The sequence below is a fragment of the Leiobunum rupestre genome, chromosome 2 (genome assembly GCF_980474605.1).
Source record: "Leiobunum rupestre chromosome 2, qqLeiRupe1.1.hap1, whole genome shotgun sequence".
Taxonomy (NCBI): Eukaryota; Metazoa; Arthropoda; class Arachnida; order Opiliones; family Sclerosomatidae; genus Leiobunum; species Leiobunum rupestre.
In genome coordinates this window covers 16,742,534-16,762,188 of record NC_143385.1, presented here as the reverse complement: position 1 = coordinate 16,762,188, position 19,655 = coordinate 16,742,534, and positions in this window count along the sequence as shown.

The following is a 19,655-nucleotide window of genomic DNA, read 5'->3' as shown; positions in this document are numbered from 1 at the left end:
GGACGGTTTCAAGGATAAACTGTGAAACACCTTAGGTCACCGAACTACGACGCGCTTACCAGCGTGCGCAGACGGTTTCAAGGATAAACTGTGAAACACCCGAGGCCAACGAACTACGACTCGGCGACCAACGTGCGCGTACGGCTTCTAAGATAAACTGTGAAACACCCGAGACCACTGAACTACGACTCGCTGACCAGCGTGCGTGGACGGTTTCAAGTATAAACTGTGAAACACAAGAGTCCACCGAACTACGACTCGCTGACCAGCGTGCGCAGACGGTTTCAAGGATAAACTGTGAAACACCCGAGGCCACCGAACTACGACGCGCTTACCAGAAAGCGCGGACGGTTTCAACGATAAACTGTGAAACACCTGAGGCCACCGAACTACGACTCGCTGACCAGCGTTCGCGGACGGTTTCAAGGATAAACTGTGAAACACCCGAGGCCACCGAACTACGACTCGCTGACCAGCGGGCGTGGACGGTTTCAAGGATAAACTGTGAAACACCTGAGGCCACCGAACTACGACTCGCTGACCAGCGTGCGCAGACGGTTTTCAAGGATAAACAGTGAAACACCTGAGGACACCGAACTACGACTCGCTGACCAGCAGGCGTGGACGGTTTCAAGGATAAACTGTGAAACACCAGAGGCCACCGAACTACGACTCACTGACCAGCGTGCGCGGACGGTTTCAAGGATAAACTAAGAAACACCAGAGGCCAGCGAACTACGACTCGCTGACCAGCGTGCGCAGACGGTTTCAAGGATAAACTGTGAAACACCCGAGGCCACCGAACTACGACGCGCTTACCAGAAAGCGCGGACGGTTTCAACGATAAACTGTGAAACACCTGAGGCCACCGAACTACGACTCGCTGACCAGCGTGCGCGGACGGTTTCAAGGATAAACTGTGAAACACCCGAGGCCAACGAACTACGACTCGGCGACCAACGTGCGCGTACGGCTTCTAAGATAAACTGTGAAACACCCGAGACCACTGAACTACGACTCGCTGACCAGCGTGCGTGGACGGTTTCAAGTATAAACTGTGAAACACAAGAGTCCACCGAACTACGACTCGCTGACCAGCGTGCGCAGACGGTTTCAAGGATAAACTGTGAAACACCCGAGGCCACCGAACTACGACGCGCTTACCAGAAAGCGCGGACGGTTTCAACGATAAACTGTGAAACACCTGAGGCCACCGAACTACGACTCGCTGACCAGCGTTCGCGGACGGTTTCAAGGATAAACTGTGAAACACCCGAGGCCACCGAACTACGACTCGCTGACCAGCGGGCGTGGACGGTTTCAAGGATAAACTGTGAAACACCTGAGGCCACCGAACTACGACTCGCTGACCAGCGTGCGCAGACGGTTTTCAAGGATAAACAGTGAAACACCTGAGGACACCGAACTACGACTCGCTGACCAGCAGGCGTGGACGGTTTCAAGGATAAACTGTGAAACACCAGAGGCCACCGAACTACGACTCACTGACCAGCGTGCGCGGACGGTTTCAAGGATAAACTAAGAAACACCAGAGGCCAGCGAACTACGACTCGCTGACCAGCGTGCGCAGACGGTTTCAAGGATAAACTGTGAAACACCCGAGGCCACCGAACTACGACGCGCTTACCAGAAAGCGCGGACGGTTTCAACGATAAACTGTGAAACACCTGAGGCCACCGAACTACGACTCGCTGACCAGCGTGCGCGGACGGTTTCAAGGATAAACTGTGAAACACCTGAGGACACCGAACTACGACTCGCTGACCAGCGTGCGCAGACGGTTTCAAGGATAAACTGTGAAACACCTGAGGACACCGAACTACGACTCACTGACCAGCGTGCGCGGACGGTTTCAACGATAAACTGTGAAACACAAGAGTATACCAAACTACGACTCGCTGACCAGCGTGCGCAGACGGTTTCAAGGATAAACTGTGAAACACCTGAGGACACCGAACTACGACTCGCTGACCAGCATGCGTGGACGGTTTCAAGGATAAACTGTGAAACACCAGAGGCCACCGAACTACGACTCACTGACCAGCGTGCGCGGACGGTTTCAACGATAAACTGTGAAACACAAGAGTATACCGAACTACGACTCGCTGACCAGCGTGCGCAGACGGTTTCAAGGATAAACTGTGAAACACCCGAGGCCACCGAACTACGACGCGCTTACCAGAAAGCGCGGACGGTTTCAACGATAAACTGTGAAACACCTGAGGCCACCGAACTATGACTCGCTGACCAGCTTAAGCGGACGGTTTCAAGGATTAACTGTGAAACACCCGAGGCCACCGAACTACGACTCGCTGACCAGCGGGGGTGGACGGTTTCAAGGATTAACTGTGAAACACCCGAGGCCACCGAACTACGACTCGCTGACCAGCGGGGGTGGACGGTTTCAAGGATAAACTGTGAAACACCAGAGGCCACCGAACTACGACTCACTGACCAGCGTGCGCGGACGGTTTCAAGGATAAATAAACTTAGAAACACCAGAGGCCACCGAACTACGACGCGCTTACCAGAAAGCGCGGACGGTTTCAACGATAAACTGTGAAACACCTGAGGCCACCGAACTACGACTCGCTGACCAGCGTTCGCGGACGGTTTCAAGGATAAACTGTGAAACACCCGAGGCCACCGAACTACGACTCGCTGACCAGCGGGCGTGGACGGTTTCAAGGATAAACTGTGAAACACCAGAGGCCACCGAACTACGACTCACTGACCAGCGTGCGCGGACGGTTTCAAGGATAAACTAAGAAACACCAGAGGCCAGCGAACTACGACTCGCTGACCAGCGTGCGCAGACGGTTTTCAAGGATAAACAGTGAAACACCTGAGGACACCGAACTACGACTCGCTGACCAGCAGGCGTGGACGGTTTCAAGGATAAACTAAGAAACACCAGAGGCCACCGAACTACGACTCACTGACCAGCGTGCGCGGACGGTTTCAAGGATAAACTAAGAAACACCAGAGGCCAGCGAACTACGACTCGGCGACCAACGTGCGCGTACGGCTTCTACGATAAACTGTGAAACACCCGAGACCACTGAACTACGACGCGCTTACCAGAAAGCGCGGACGGTTTCAACGATAAACTGTGAAACACCTGAGGCCACCGAACTACGACTCGCTGACCAGCGTGCGCGGACGGTTTCAAGGATAAACTGTAAAACACCCGAGGCCACCGAACTACGACTCGCTGACCAGCTTGCGCGGACGGTTTCAAGGATAAATTGTGAAACACCCGAGGCCACCGAACTACGACTCGCTGACCAGCTTGCGCGGATGGTTTTAAGGATAAACTGTGAAACACCAGAGGCCAGCGAACTACGACTCGCTGACCAGCATGCGTGGACGGTTTCAAGGATAAATTGTGAAACACCCGAGGCCACCGAACTACGACTCGCTGACCAGCTTGCGCGGATGGTTTCAAGTATAAACTGTGAAACACAAGAGTATACCGAACTACGACTCGCTGACCAGCGGGCGCAGACGGTTTCAAGGATAAACTGTGAAACACCCGAGGCCACCGAACTACGACGCGCTTACCAGAAAGCGCAGACGGTTTCAACGATAAACTGTGAAACACCTGAGGCCACCGAACTACGACTCGCTGACGGTTTTAAGGATAAACTGTAAAACACCCGAGGCCACCGAACAACGACTCGCTGACAAGCTTGCGTGGACGGTTTCAAGGATAAATTGTGAAACACCCGAGGCCACCAAACTACGACTCGCTGACCAGCTTGCGCGGACGGTTTCAAGGATAAACTGTGAAACACCAGAGGCCAGCGAACTACGACTCGCTGACCAGCATGCGTGGACGGTTTCAAGGAGAAACTGTGAAACACCTTAGGTCACCGAACTACGACGCGCTTACCAGCGTGCGCAGACGGTTTCAAGGATAAACTGTGAAACACCCGAGGCCAACGAACTACGACTCGGCGTACAACGTGCGCGTACGGCTTCTAAGATAAACTGTGAAACACCCGAGACCACTGAACTACGACTCGCTGACCAGCGTGCGTGGACGGATTCAAGTATAAACTGTGAAACACAAGAGTCCACCGAACTACGACTCGCTGACCAGCGTGCGCAGACGGTTTCAAGGATAAACTGTGAAACACCCGAGGCCACCGAACTACGACGCGCTTACCAGAAAAAGCGGACAGTTCCAACGATAAACTGTGAAACACCTGAGGCCACCGAACTACGACTCGCTGACCAGCGTTCGCGGACGGTTTCAAGGATAAACTGTGAAACACCCGAGGCCACCGAACTACGACTCGCTGACCAGCGGGCGTGGACGGTTTCAAGGATAAACTGTGAAACACCTGAGGCCACCGAACTACGACTCGCTGACCAGCGTGCGCAGAAGGTTTCAAGGATAAACTGTGAAACACCTGAGGACACTAAACTACGACTCGCTGACCAGCATGCGTGGACGGTTTCAAGGATAAACTGTGAAACACAAGAGTCCACCAAACTACGACTCGCTGACCAGCGTGCGCAGACGGTTTCAAGGATAAACTGTGAAACACCTTAGGTCACCGAACTACGACTCGGCGACCAACGTGCGCGTACGGCTTCTACGATAAACTGTGAAACACCCGAGACCACTGAACTACGACTCGCTGACCAGCGTGCGCGGATGGTTTCAAGTATAAACTGTGAAACACAAGAGTATACCGAACTACGACTCGCTGACCAGCGGGCGCAGACGGTATCAAGGATAAACTGTGAAACACCCGAGGCCACCGAACTACGACGCGCTTACCAGAAAGCGCGGACGGTTTCAACGATAAACTGTGAAACACCTGAGGCCACCGAACTACGACTCGCTGACAAGCGTGCGCGGACGGTTTCAAGGATAAACTGTAAAACACCCGAGGCCACCGAACTACGACTGGCTGACCAGCTTGCGCGGACGGTTTCAAGGATAAATTGTGAAACACCCGAGGCCACCGAACTACGACTCGCTGACCAGCTTGCGCGGACGGTTTCAAGGATAAACTGTGAAACACCAGAGGCCAGCGAACTACGACTCACTGACCAGCATGCGTGGACGGTTTCAAGGATAAACTGTGAAACACCTTAGGTCACCGAACTACGACGCGCTTACCAGCGTGCGCAGACGGTTTCAAGGATAAACTGTGAAACACCCGAGGCCAACGAACTACGACTCGGCGACCAACGTGCGCGTACGGCTTCTAAGATAAACTGTGAAACACCCGAGACCACTGAACTACGACTCGCTGACCAGCGTGCGTGGACGGTTTCAAGTATAAACTGTGAAACACAAGAGTCCACCGAACTACGACTCGCTGACCAGCGTGCGCAGACGGTTTCAAGGATAAACTGTGAAACACCCGAGGCCACCGAACTACGATGCGCTTACCAGAAAGCGCGGACGGTTCCAACGATAAACTGTGAAACACCTGAGGCCACCGAACTACGACTCACTGACCAGCGTGCGCGGACGGTTTCAAGGATATACTGTGAAACACCCGAGGCCACCGAACTACGACTCGCTGACCAGCGGGCGTGGACGGTTTCAAGGATAAACTGTGAAACACCTTAGGTCATCGAACTACGACGCGCTTACCAGCGGGCGCAGACGGTTTCAAGGATAAACTGTGAAACACCCGAGGCCACCGAACTACGACTCGCTGACCAACATGCGCGTACGGCTTCTAAGATAAACTGTGAAACACCTGAGGCCACCGAACTACGACTCGCTGACCAGCGTGCGCGGACGGTTTCAAGGATAAACTGTAAAACACCCGAGGCCACCGAACTATGACTCGCTGACCAGCTTGCGCGGACGGTTTCAAGGATTAACTGTGAAACACCCGAGGCCACCGAACTACGACTCGCTGACCAGCGGGGGTGGACGGTTTCAAGGATAAACTGTGAAACACCAGAGGCCACCGAACTACGACTCAATGACCAGCGTGCGCGGACGGTTTCAAGGATAAATAAACTAAGAAACACCAGAGGCCAGTGAACTACGACTCGCTGACCAGCATGCGTGGACGGTTACAAGGATAAACTGTGAAACACCCGAGGCCACCGAACTACGACTCGCTGACCAGCATGCGCGGACGGTTTCAAGGATAAACTGTGAAACACCTTAGGTCACTGAACTACGACTCAGCGACCAACGTTTGCGTACGGCTTCTACGATAAACTGTGAAACACCCGAGACCACTGAACTACGACTCGCTGACCAGCGTGCGCGGATGGTTTCAAGTATAAACTGTGAAACACAAGAGTCCACCGAACTACGACTCGCTGACCAGCATGCGTGGACGGTTTCAAGGATAAACTGTGAAACACCTTAGGTCACCGAACTACGACGCGCATACCAGCGTGCGCGAACGGTTTCAAGGATAAACTGTGAAACACCCGAGGCCACCGAACTACGACTCGGCGACCAACGTGCGCGGGCGGTTTCAAGTATAAACTGTGAAACACAAGAGTCCACCGAACTACGACTTGCTGACCAGCGTGCGCAGACGGTTTCAAGGATAAACTGTGAAACACCTTAGGTCACCGAACTACGACTCGGTGACCAACGTGCGCGTACGGCTTCTACGATAAACTGTGAAACACCCGAGACCACTGAACTATGACTCGCTGACCAGCGTGCGTGGACGGTTTCAAGTATAAACTGTGAAACACAAGAGTCCACCGAACTACGACTCGCTGACCAGCGTGCGCAGACGGTTTCAAGGATAAACTGTGAAACACCCGAGGCCACCGAACTACGATGCGCTTACCAGAAAGCGCGGACGGTTTCAACGATAAACTGTGAAACACCTGAGGCCACCGAACTACGACTCACTGACCAGCGTGCGCGGACGGTTTCAAGGATATACTGTGAAACACCCGAGGCCACCGAACTACGACTCGCTGACCAGCGGGCGTGGACGGTTTCAAGGATAAACTGTGAAACACCTTAGGTCATCGAACTACGACGCGCTTACCAGCGGGCGCAGACGGTTTCAAGGATAAACTGTGAAACACCCGAGGCCACCGAACTACGACTCGCTGACCAACATGCGCGTACGGCTTCTAAGATAAACTGTGAAACACCTGAGGCCACCGAACTACGACTCGCTGACCAGAGTGCGCGGACGGTTTCAAGGATAAACTGTAAAACACCCGAGGCCACCGAACTATGACTCGCTGACCAGCTTGCGCGGACGGTTTCAAGGATTAACTGTGAAACACCCGAGGCCACCGAACTACGACTCGCTGACCAGCGGGGTGGACGGTTTCAAGGATAAACTGTGAAACACCAGAGGCCACCGAACTACGACTCAATGACCAGCGTGCGCGGACGGTTTCAAGGATAAATAAACTAAGAAACACCAGAGGCCAGTGAACTACGACTCGCTGACCAGCATGCGTGGACGGTTACAAGGATAAACTGTGAAACACCCGAGGCCACCGAACTACGACTCGCTGACCAGCATGCGCAGACGGTTTCAAGGATAAACTGTGAAACACCTTAGGTCACTGAACTACGACTCAGCGACCAACGTTTGCGTACGGCTTCTACGATAAACTGTGAAACACCCGAGACCACTGAACTACGACTCGCTGACCAGCGTGCGCGGATGGTTTCAAGTATAAACTCTGAAACACAAGAGTCCACCGAACTACGACTCGCTGACCAGCATGCGTGGACGGTTTCAAGGATAAACTGTGAAACACCTTAGGTCACCGAACTACGACGCGCATACCAGCGTGCGCGAACGGTTTCAAGGATAAACTGTGAAACACCCGAGGCCACCGAACTACGACTCGGCGACCAACGTGCGCGGGCGGTTTCAAGTATAAACTGTGAAACACAAGAGTCCACCGAACTACGACTTGCTGACCAGCGTGCGCAGACGGTTTCAAGGATAAACTGTGAAACACCTTAGGTCACCGAACTACGACTCGGTGACCAACGTGCGCGTACGGCTTCTACGATAAACTGTGAAACACCCGAGACCACTAAACTACGACTCGCTGACCAGCGTGCGCGGATGGTTTCAAGTATAAACTGTGAAACACAAGAGTCCACCGATCTAGGACTCGCTGACCAGCGTGCGCAGACGGTTTCAAGGATAAACTGTGAAACACCCGAGGCCACCGAACTACGACGCGCTTACCAGAAAGCGCGGTAGGTTTCAACGATAAACTGTGAAACACCTGAGGCCACCGAACTACGACTCGCTGACGAGAGTGCGCGGACGGTTTCAAGGATAAACTGTGAAACACCCGAGGCCACCGAACTACGACTCGCTGACCAGCGGGCGTGGACCGTTTCAAAGATAAACTGTGAAACACCAGAGGCCACCGAACTACGACTCACTGACCAGCGTGCGCGGACGGTTTCAAGGATAAACTAAGAAACACCAGAGGCCAGCGAACTACGACTCGCTGACCAGCATGCGCGGACGGTTTCAAGGATAAACTGTGAAACACCTGAGGCCACCGAACTACGACTCGCTGACCAGCGTGCGCGGATGGTTTCAACGATAAACTGTGAAACACCCGAGGCCACCGAACTACGACTCACTGACCAGCGTGCGCGGACGGTTTCAAGGATATACTGTGAAACACCCGAGGCCACCGAACTACGACTCGCTGACCAGCGGGCGTGGACGGTTTCAAGGATAAACTGTGAAACACCTTAGGTCATCGAACTACGACGCGCTTACCAGCGGGCGCAGACGGTTTCAAGGATAAACTGTGAAACACCCGAGGCCACCGAACTACGACTCGCTGACCAGCATGCGCGGACGGTTTCAAGGATAAACTGTGAAACACCTTAGGTCACTGAACTACGACTCGGCGACCAACGTGCGCGTACGGCTTCTACGATAAACTGTGAAACACCCGAGACCACTGAACTACGACTCGCTGACCAGCGTGCGCAAATGGTTTCAAGTATAAACTGTGAAACACAAGAGTCCACCGAACTACGACTCGCTGACCAGAAAGCGCGGACGGTTTCAACGATAAACTGTGAAACACCAGAGGCCACCGAACTACGACTCAGTGACCAGCGTGCGCGGACGGTTTCAAGGATAAACTAAGAAACACCAGAGGCCAGCGAACTACGACTCGCTGACCAGCATGCGCGGACGTTTTCAAGGATAAACTGTGAAACACCTGAGGCCACCGAACTACGACTCGCTGACCAGCGTGCGCGGATGGTTTCAACGATAAACTGTGAAACACCCGAGGCCACCGAACTACGACTCACTGACCAGCGTGCGCGGACGGTTTCAAGGATATACTGTGAAACACCCGAGGCCACCGAACTACGACTCGCTGACCAGCGGGCGTGGACGGTTTCAAGGATAAACTGTGAAACACCTTAGGTCATCGAACTACGACGCGCTTACCAGCGGGCGCAGACGGTTTCAAGGATAAACTGTGAAACACCCGAGGCCACCGAACTACGACTCGCTGACCAGCATGCGCGGACGGTTTCAAGGATAAACTGTGAAACACCTTAGGTCACTGAACTACGACTCGGCGACCAACGTGCGCGTACGGCTTCTACGATAAACTGTGAAACACCCGAGACCATTGAACTACGACTCGCGGACCAGCGTGCGCAAATGGTTTCAAGTATAAACTGTAAAACACAAGAGTCCACCGAACTACGACTCGCTGACCAGCGTGCGCCGACGGTTTCAAGTATAAACTGTGAAACACAAGAGTCCACCAAACTACGACTCGCTGACCAGCGTGCGCAGACGGTTTCAAGGATAAACTGTGAAACACCTTAGGTCACCGAACTACGACTCGGCGACCAACGTGCGCGTACGGCTTCTACGATAAACTGTGAAACACCCGAGACCACTGAACTACGACTCGCTGACCAGCGTGCGCGGATGGTTTCAAGTATAAACTGTGAAACACAAGAGTATACCGAACTACGACTCGCTGACCAGCGTGCGCAGACGGTTTCAAGGATAAACTGTGAAACACCTTAGGTCACCGAACTACGACGCGCATACCAGCGTGCGCGAACGGTTTCAAGGATAAACTGTGAAACACCCGAGGCCACCGAACTACGACTCGGCGACCAACGTGCGCGGGTGGTTTCAAGTATAAACTGTGAAACACAAGAGTCCACCGAACTACGACTTGCTGACCAGCGTGCGCAGACGGTTTCAAGGATAAACTGTGAAACACCTTAGGTCACCGAACTACGACTCGGTGACCAACGTGCGCGTACGGCTTCTACGATAAACTGTGAAACACCCGAGACCACTAAACTACGACTCGCTGACCAGCGTGCGCGGACGGTTTCAAGGATAAACTGTAAAACACCCGAGGCCACCGAACTACGACTCGCTGACCAGCGGGCGTGGACGGTTTCAAGGATAAACTGTGAAACACCAGAGGCCACCGAACTACGACTCACTGACCAGCGTGCGCGGACGGTTTCAAGGATAAACTAAGAAACACCAGAGGCCAGTGAACTACGACTCGCTGACCAGCATGCGTGGACGGTTTCAAGGATAAACTGTGAAACACCTTAGGTCACCGAACTACGACGCGCATACCAGCGTGCGCGAACGGTTTCAAGGATAAACTGTGAAACACCCGAGGCCACCGAACTACGACTCGGCGACCAACGTGCGCGGGCGGTTTCAAGTATAAACTGTGAAACACAAGAGTCCACCGAACTACGACTTGCTGACCAGCGTGCGCAGACGGTTTCAAGGATAAACTGTGAAACACCTTAGGTCACCGAACTACGACTCGGTGACCAACGTGCGCGTACGGCTTCTACGATAAACTGTGAAACACCCGAGACCACTAAACTACGACTCGCTGACCAGCGTGCGCGGATGGTTTCAAGTATAAACTGTGAAACACAAGAGTCCACCGATCTAGGACTCGCTGACCAGCGTGCGCAGACGGTTTCAAGGATAAACTGTGAAACACCCGAGGCCACCGAACTACGACGCGCTTACCAGAAAGCGCGGTAGGTTGCAACGATAAACTGTGAAACACCTGAGGCCACCGAACTACGACTCGCTGACGAGAGTGCGCGGACGGTTTCAAGGATAAACTGTGAAACACCCGAGGCCACCGAACTACGACTCGCTGACCAGCGGGCGTGGACCGTTTCAAGGATAAACTGTGAAACACCAGAGGCCACCGAACTACGACTCACTGACCAGCGTGCGCGGACGGTTTCAAGGATAAACTAAGAAACACCAGAGGCCAGCGAACTACGACTCGCTGACCAGCATGCGCGGACGGTTTCAAGGATAAACTGTGAAACACCTGAGGCCACCGAACTACGACTCGCTGACCAGCGTGCGCGGATGGTTTCAACGATAAACTGTGAAACACCCGAGGCCACCGAACTACGACTCACTGACCAGCGTGCGCGGACGGTTTCAAGGATATACTGTGAAACACCCGAGGCCACCGAACTACGACTCGCTGACCAGCGGGCGTGGACGGTTTCAAGGATAAACTGTGAAACACCTTAGGTCATCGAACTACGACGCGCTTACCAGCGGGCGCAGACGGTTTCAAGGATAAACTGTGAAACACCCGAGGCCACCGAACTACGACTCGCTGACCAGCATGCGCGGACGGTTTCAAGGATAAACTGTGAAACACCTTAGGTCACTGAACTACGACTCGGCGACCAACGTGCGCGTACGGCTTCTACGATAAACTGTGAAACACCCGAGACCACTGAACTACGACTCGCTGACCAGCGTGCGCAGACGGTTTCAAGGATAAACTGTGAAACACCCGAGGCCACCGAACTACGACGCGCTTACCAGAAAGCGCGGACGGTTTCAACGATAAACTGTGAAACACCAGAGGCCACCGAACTACGACTCACTGACCAGCGTGCGCGGACGGTTTCAAGGATAAACTAAGAAACACCAGAGGCCAGCGAACTACGACTCGCTGACCAGCATGCGCGGACGGTTTCAAGGATAAACTGTGAAACACCTGAGGCCACCGAACTACGACTCGCTGACCAGCGTGCGCGGATGGTTTCAACGATAAACTGTGAAACACCCGAGGCCACCGAACTACGACTCACTGACCAGCGTGCGCGGACGGTTTCAAGGATATACTGTGAAACACCCGAGGCCACCGAACTACGACTCGCTGACCAGCGGGCGTGGACGGTTTCAAGGATAAACTGTGAAACACCTTAGGTCATCGAACTACGACGCGCTTACCAGCGGGCGCAGACGGTTTCAAGGATAAACTGTGAAACACCCGAGGCCACCGAACTACGACTCGCTGACCAGCATGCGCGGACGGTTTCAAGGATAAACTGTGAAACACCTTAGGTCACTGAACTACGACTCGGCGACCAACGTGCGCGTACGGCTTCTACGATAAACTGTGAAACACCCGAGACCACTGAACTACGACTCGCGGACCAGCGTGCGCAAATGGTTTCAAGTATAAACTGTAAAACACAAGAGTCCACCGAACTACGACTCGCTGACCAGCGTGCGCCGACGGTTTCAAGTATAAACTGTGAAACACAAGAGTCCACCAAACTACGACTCGCTGACCAGCGTGCGCAGACGGTTTCAAGGATAAACTGTGAAACACCTTAGGTCACCGAACTACGACTCGGCGACCAACGTGCGCGTACGGCTTCTACGATAAACTGTGAAACACCCGAGACCACTGAACTACGACTCGCTGACCAGCGTGCGCGGATGGTTTCAAGTATAAACTGTGAAACACAAGAGTATACCGAACTACGACTCGCTGACCAGCGTGCGCAGACGAATTCAAGGATAAACTGTGAAACACCCGAGGCCACCGAACTACGACGCGCTTACCAGAAAGCGCGGACGGTTTCAACGATAAACTGTGAAACACCTGAGGCCAATGAACTACGACTCGCTGACCAGCGTGCGCGGACGGTTTCAAGGATAAACTGTAAAACACCCTAGGCCACCGAACTACGACTCGCTGACCAGCTTGCGCGGACGGTTTCAAGGATAAATTATGAAACACCCGAGGCCACCGAACTACGACTCGCTGACCAGCTTGCGCGGACGGTTTCAAGGATAAACTGTGAAACACCAGAGGCCAGCGAACTACGACTCGCTGACAAGCGGGCGTGGACGGTTTCAAGGATAAACTGTGAAACACCTTAGGTCATCGAACTACGACGCGCTTACCAGCGGGCGCAGACGGTTTCAAGGATAAACTGTGAAACACCTTAGGTCACTGAACTACGACTCGGCGACCAACGTGCGCGTACGGCTTCTACGATAAACTGTGAAACACCCGAGACCACTGAACTACGACTCGCTGACCAGCGTGCGCAAATGGTTTCAAGTATAAACTGTGAAACACAAGAGTCCACCGAACTACGACTCGCTGACCAGCGTGCGCAGACGGTTTCAAGTATAAACTGTGAAACACAAGAGTCCACCAAACTACGACTCGCTGACCAGCGTGCGCAGACGGTTTCAAGGATAAACTGTGAAACACCTTAGGTCACCGAACTACGACGCGCTTACCAGCGTGCGCAGACGGTTTCAAGGATAAACTGTGAAACACCCGAGGCCAACGAACTACGACTCGGCGACCAACGTGCGCGTACGGCTTTTAAGATAAACTGTGAAACACCCGAGACCACTGAACTACGACTCGCTGACCAGCGTGCGTGGACGGTTTCAAGTATAAACTGTGAAACACAAGAGTCCACCGAACTACGACTCGCTGACCAGCGTGCGCAGACGGTTTCAAGGATAAACTGTGAAACACCTTAGGTCACCGAACTACGACTCGGCGACCAACGTGCGCGTACGGCTTCTACGATAAACTGTGAAACACCCGAGACCACTGAACTACGACTCGCTGACCAGCGTGCGCGGATGGTTTCAAGTATAAACTGTGAAACACAAGAGTATACCGAACTACGACTCGCTGACCAGCGTGCGCAGACGGTTTCAAGGATAAACTGTGAAACACCCGAGGCCACCGAACTACGACGCGCTTACCAGAAAGCGCGGACGGTTTCAACGATAAACTGTGAAACACCTGAGGCCACCGAACTACGACTCGCTGACCAGCGTGCGCGGACGGTTTCAAGGATAAACTGTAAAACACCCGAGGCCACCGAACTACGACTCGCTGACCAGCTTGCGCGGACGGTTTCAAGGATAAATTGCGAAACACCCGAGGCCACCGAACTACGACTCGCTGACCAGCTTGCGCGGACGGTTTCAAGGATAAACTGTGAAACACCAGAGGCCAGCGAACTACGACTCGCTGACCAGCATGCGTGGACGGTTTAAAGGATAAACTGTGAAACACCTTAGGTCACCGAACTACGACGCGCTTACCAGCGTGCGCAGACGGTTTCAAGGATAAACTGTGAAACACCCGAGGCCAACGAACTACGACTCGGCGACCAACGTGCGCGTACGGCTTCTAAGATAAACTGTGAAACACCCGAGACCCACTGAACTACGACTCGCTGACCAGCGTGCGTGGACGGTTTCAAGTATAAACTGTGAAACACAAGAGTCCACCGAACTACGACTCGCTGACCAGCGTGCGCAGACGGTTTCAAGGATAAACTGTGAAACACCTTAGGTCATCGAACTACGACGCGCTTACCAGAAAGCGCGGACGGTTTCAAGGATAAACTATGAAACACCCGAGGCCACCGAACTACGACTCGCTGACCAGCGGGCGTGGACGGTTTCAAGGATAAAGTGTGACACACCAGAGGCCACCGAACTACGACTCACTGACCAGCGTGCGCGGACGGTTTGAAGGATAAACTAAGAAACACCAGAGGCCAGCGAACTACGACTCGCTGACCAGCATGCGTGGACGGTTTCTAGGATAAACTGTGAAACACCTTAGGTCACCGAACTACGACGCGCTTACCAGCGTGCGCGGACGGTTTCAAGGATAAACTGTGAAACATCCGAGGCCACCGAACTACGACGCGCTTACCAGCGTGCGCAGACGGTTTCAAGGATAAACTGTGAAACACCCGAGGCCAACGAACTACGACTCGGCGACCAACGTGCGCGTACGGCTTCTAAGATAAACTGTGAAACACCCGAGACCCACTGAACTACGACTCGCTGACCAGCGTGCGTGGACGGTTTCAAGTATAAACTGTGAAACACAAGAGTCCACCGAACTACGACTCGCTGACCAGCGTGCGCAGACGGTTTCAAGGATAAACTGTGAAACACCTTAGGTCATCGAACTACGACGCGCTTACCAGAAAGCGCGGACGGTTTCAAGGATAAACTATGAAACACCCGAGGCCACCGAACTACGACTCGCTGACCAGCGGGCGTGGACGGTTTCAAGGATAAAGTGTGACACACCAGAGGCCACCGAACTACGACTCACTGACCAGCGTGCGCGGACGGTTTCAAGGATAAACTAAGAAACACCAGAGGCCAGCGAACTACGACTCGCTGACCAGCATGCGTGGACGGTTTCTAGGATAAACTGTGAAACACCTTAGGTCACCGAACTACGACGCGCTTACCAGCGTGCGCGGACGGTTTCAAGGATAAACTGTGAAACATCCGAGGCCACCGAACTACGACTCGGCGTCCAACGTGCGCGTACGGCTTCTAAGATAAACTGTGAAACACAAGAGTCCACCGAACTACGACTCGCTGACCAGCGGGCGTGGACGGTTTCAAGGATAAACTGTGAAACACCAGAGGCCACCGAACTACGACTCACTGACCAGCGTGCGCGGACGGTTTCAAGGATAAACTAAGAAACACCAGAGGCCAGCGAACTACGACTCGCTGACCAGCATGCGTGGACGGTTTCAAGGATAAACTGTGAAACACCTTAGGTCACCGAACTACGACGCGCTTACCAGCGTGCGCGGACGGTTTCAAGGATAAACTGTGAAACACCCGAGGCCACCGAACTACGACTCAGCGACCAACGTGCGCGTACGGCTTCTAAGATAAACTGTGAAACACCCGAGACCACTGAACTACGACTCGCTGACCAGCGTGCGCAGACGGTTTCAAGGATAAACTGTGAAACACGAGAGGCCAGCGAACTACGACTCGCTGACCAGCATGCGTGGACGGTTTCAAGGATAAACTGTGAAACACCTTAGGTCACCGAACTACGACGCGCTTACCAGCGTGCGCGGACGGTTTCAAGGATAAACTGTGAAACACCCGAGGCCACCGAACTACGACTCGGCGACCAACGTGCGCGTACGGCTTCTAAGATAAACTGTGAAACACCCGAGACCACTGAACTACGACTCGCTGACCAGCGTGCGCGGACGGTTTCAAGTATAAACTGTGAAACACAAGAGTCCACCGAACTACGACTCGCTGACCAGCGTGCGCAGACGGTTTCAAGGATAAACTGTGAAACACCTTAGGTCATCGAACTACGACGCGCTTACCAGAAAGCGCGGACGGTTTCAAGGATAAACTGTGAAACACCCGAGGCCACCGAACTACGACTCGCTGACCAGCGTGCGCGGACGGTTTCAAGGATAAACTGTGAAACACCCGAGGCCACCGAACTACGACTCGCTGACCAGCGTGCGTGGACGGTTTCAAGGATAAACTAAGAAACACCAGAGGCCAGCGAACTACGACTCGCTGACCAGCATGAGCGGACGGTTTCAAGGATAAACTGTGAAACATCAGAGGCCACCGAACTACGAGAGCTCGGCAAGGTACGTTGCGGGAAAACATTTATCTCTATTTAAAGAACGAAGCGTTTACTTATGATACCCAACTAGACTTTAACTATTTTCCTCAAATAGTCATCGGTAAAATGTAAAAGGAGTGTGTCTTTTGCCATGCCCTAAATTTTGAAAGTGAGACACCTGGATTATGTGGTTCGTCGGGAAAGTTTTCGTTATCAGACTCCCAGAGGTGCCGGAACGCCTAAAAAGTGTAATGGTTGGAAATCACCCTGATTCTAAAGCATTTCTCAGAATGATTCGAAAATACAACTGCAGCTTCCAGATGACAACATTTGGAACTTCCGTTCCTATTCCACCCTCTAGAGGTTTCATGCCGACTTTTAAAATTCAAGGGCTGTCACATGGCTCTTCCAAATGAGGAGTCAAAATTTTTACAAATCTATTGTCTTAGCTATAAAGAGACGGAAGCGCAACGCCGTTGCAATGTCATTCCTGGAACAAATAAAACACTTATCAAGTCTTTACAAATAATGTTGCACGAAAGCAATCACTACATTCAGAGGTTCAAAATGGCCCTCGATGATAATCTTGCTGACGATATGCAGATAGTAATAAAAGCAGACAAAAAACCCGTCCAGGGGCATGTGCGCTTTTCAACGCACCAGTGGTCAATGAAGTCGCAATCATTATTGTTGGGGATGAATTTGAAAAACGCGATATTGTAATAACGAGTCGTAGCAACGTACTTCAAAATATCTCCAAGACTTACATTTCATACGATGCATTACAATATCCGTTGATGTTTCCAAGCGGTGAAGATGGATATTCCATCAACATCAATCAAGTTGATCCAAGAATATTACTTCAGGTCAACAAAAAAGTATCGGCAATAGAATTGTATGCCTATAGGTTAATGGTTCGACCAACAGAAAACCGACTGCTCAATTACAGGCAACTTTTCCATCGATATTTGGTAGACATGTACGCCAAGATTGAAACGGAAAGGTGACTTTCCATTCGATTAAACCAAAATAAGTGGCGTGTTGATGATTATATCCACTTTAGAAATTATGAAATGCGGTAAACCATGGCAGATTAGTTATTCTTCCATAGACTTACACTGGAGGTCCGCGCAACATTCATGAATATGCTCAAGACGCAATCACATACGTTCGCCACAAAGGAAAACCGTCGATTTTCATCACAATTACCTTCGACCCAAAATGCAAAGAAATAGAAGAAAATTTGATTCATTGCCAAAGAAGAACCGATCGCCATGATTTGGTTGCAAGGATTTTTCGTAAAACATTTATAAGATTTATAAATGTTTTGACCAAAGGTGAAGTGTTTGGTCCACTCAAATATTGGCTATACTCTGTCGAATGGCAAAAACGAGGTCTTCCCCACGCGCATATTTTAATTTGGATGGTGACACCTGTGAAATCTACTGATATCGATGATATCATATCGATTGAAATTCCGAATCCTGCCACAGACTAAAAGCTGGATAGCATTATCATTAATATGGTGCATGGCCCGTGAGGGGCTTTGAATTGGCAGTCACCATGCTTAAAGGACAAAATGTGTAGCAAGATGTATCCACGACTATTCTTGAAAGAGACGCAAATGGCCACGGATGGATATCCGATCCACCGGCGCCGAAAGCCCAAAGACGGTGGACAAACGGCGATTATTAAAATAGATCGAAGGATGTTGTGATTGACACTCGATGGATCGTTCCATACAGTCGCTTGCTGTCGAAGATGGTCGAAGCACACATCAACGTTGAGTGCTGCAACTGTGTCAAATCAATCAAATACATTCTTAAGTACGTCCACAAGCGGTCCGATCAGGAGGCCATGATGTGGATGAAATCTCCGAATATCAAGCAGGGCGCTACATCTCTAGCAATGAAGCAGCATGGCGTATTTTTAGTTTCCCGATTCATGAGAGGTACCCAACGGTTATGCATTCACCTTGAGAATGGTCAGCGCGTCTACTTTAACCAAAGAAACTTTCAAACCATTCTGGCTAATCCTCCGAACACCACATTAACTGCATTTTTCGAGCTGTGCAAAACAGACGATTTTGCTAAAACGTTTCTTCACAGTGAAGTGACAAGGTACTACACATGGAATAAACAAAAAAAAACATTTAGTCGACGAAAACAAGGAGCAATTGTAGAAGGACATATTGGCATTCGATCTGGCGATGCGCTTGGGCGTGTTTACACCGTCCACCTGCGGAATTTGGATGGTTATTATCTTGCTTTAAGGATTTACAAAAGGTCGATGGAATCGAACATGATAACTACCATGACGCTTGCTTGGCGTTAGGATTTTTAGGGAACGCTAATCAGTGGGTAGAAACTCTGAAGGAAGCTAAGCAATCCAATTTTCCATATAAAATTAGACATCTCTGAAAAGTAATTTGGTCGTTTTGCAATGGAATATCGATTATGCACAATCGCCGAATTGAAGCTGTTAATAGAAATTTGCAAGACATTAGAAGAAATTAACACTTGATGGGTGGTCTAATTGTTGTGCTTGCAGGTGATTTTCGGCAAACACTACCACTTATTCCAAAAGGTACCATGGTTGACGAAATCCAGGCATGTTTTAAATCATCATATCTTTGGAGATACGTAAATACAATGATATTAACTACAAACATGAGGGTACTGCAATCTAAGAACTATGACTCCAGTCAATTTTCCGAGTACTTGGTTAGTATTGGCAACGGAAACGTTTCTGCTAACGAAACCGGAAAAATTAGGCTAAATAATAAATTCTGCAAGTTATGTTCTAAATTGATGTCCTTATTAAATGTGTCTATCCAAACATTCGAGAACACATTTTCAGTCACAAATAGCTTATGGATCGTGCGATTTTGACCCATTTAAACGTTAAAAATGATTCAA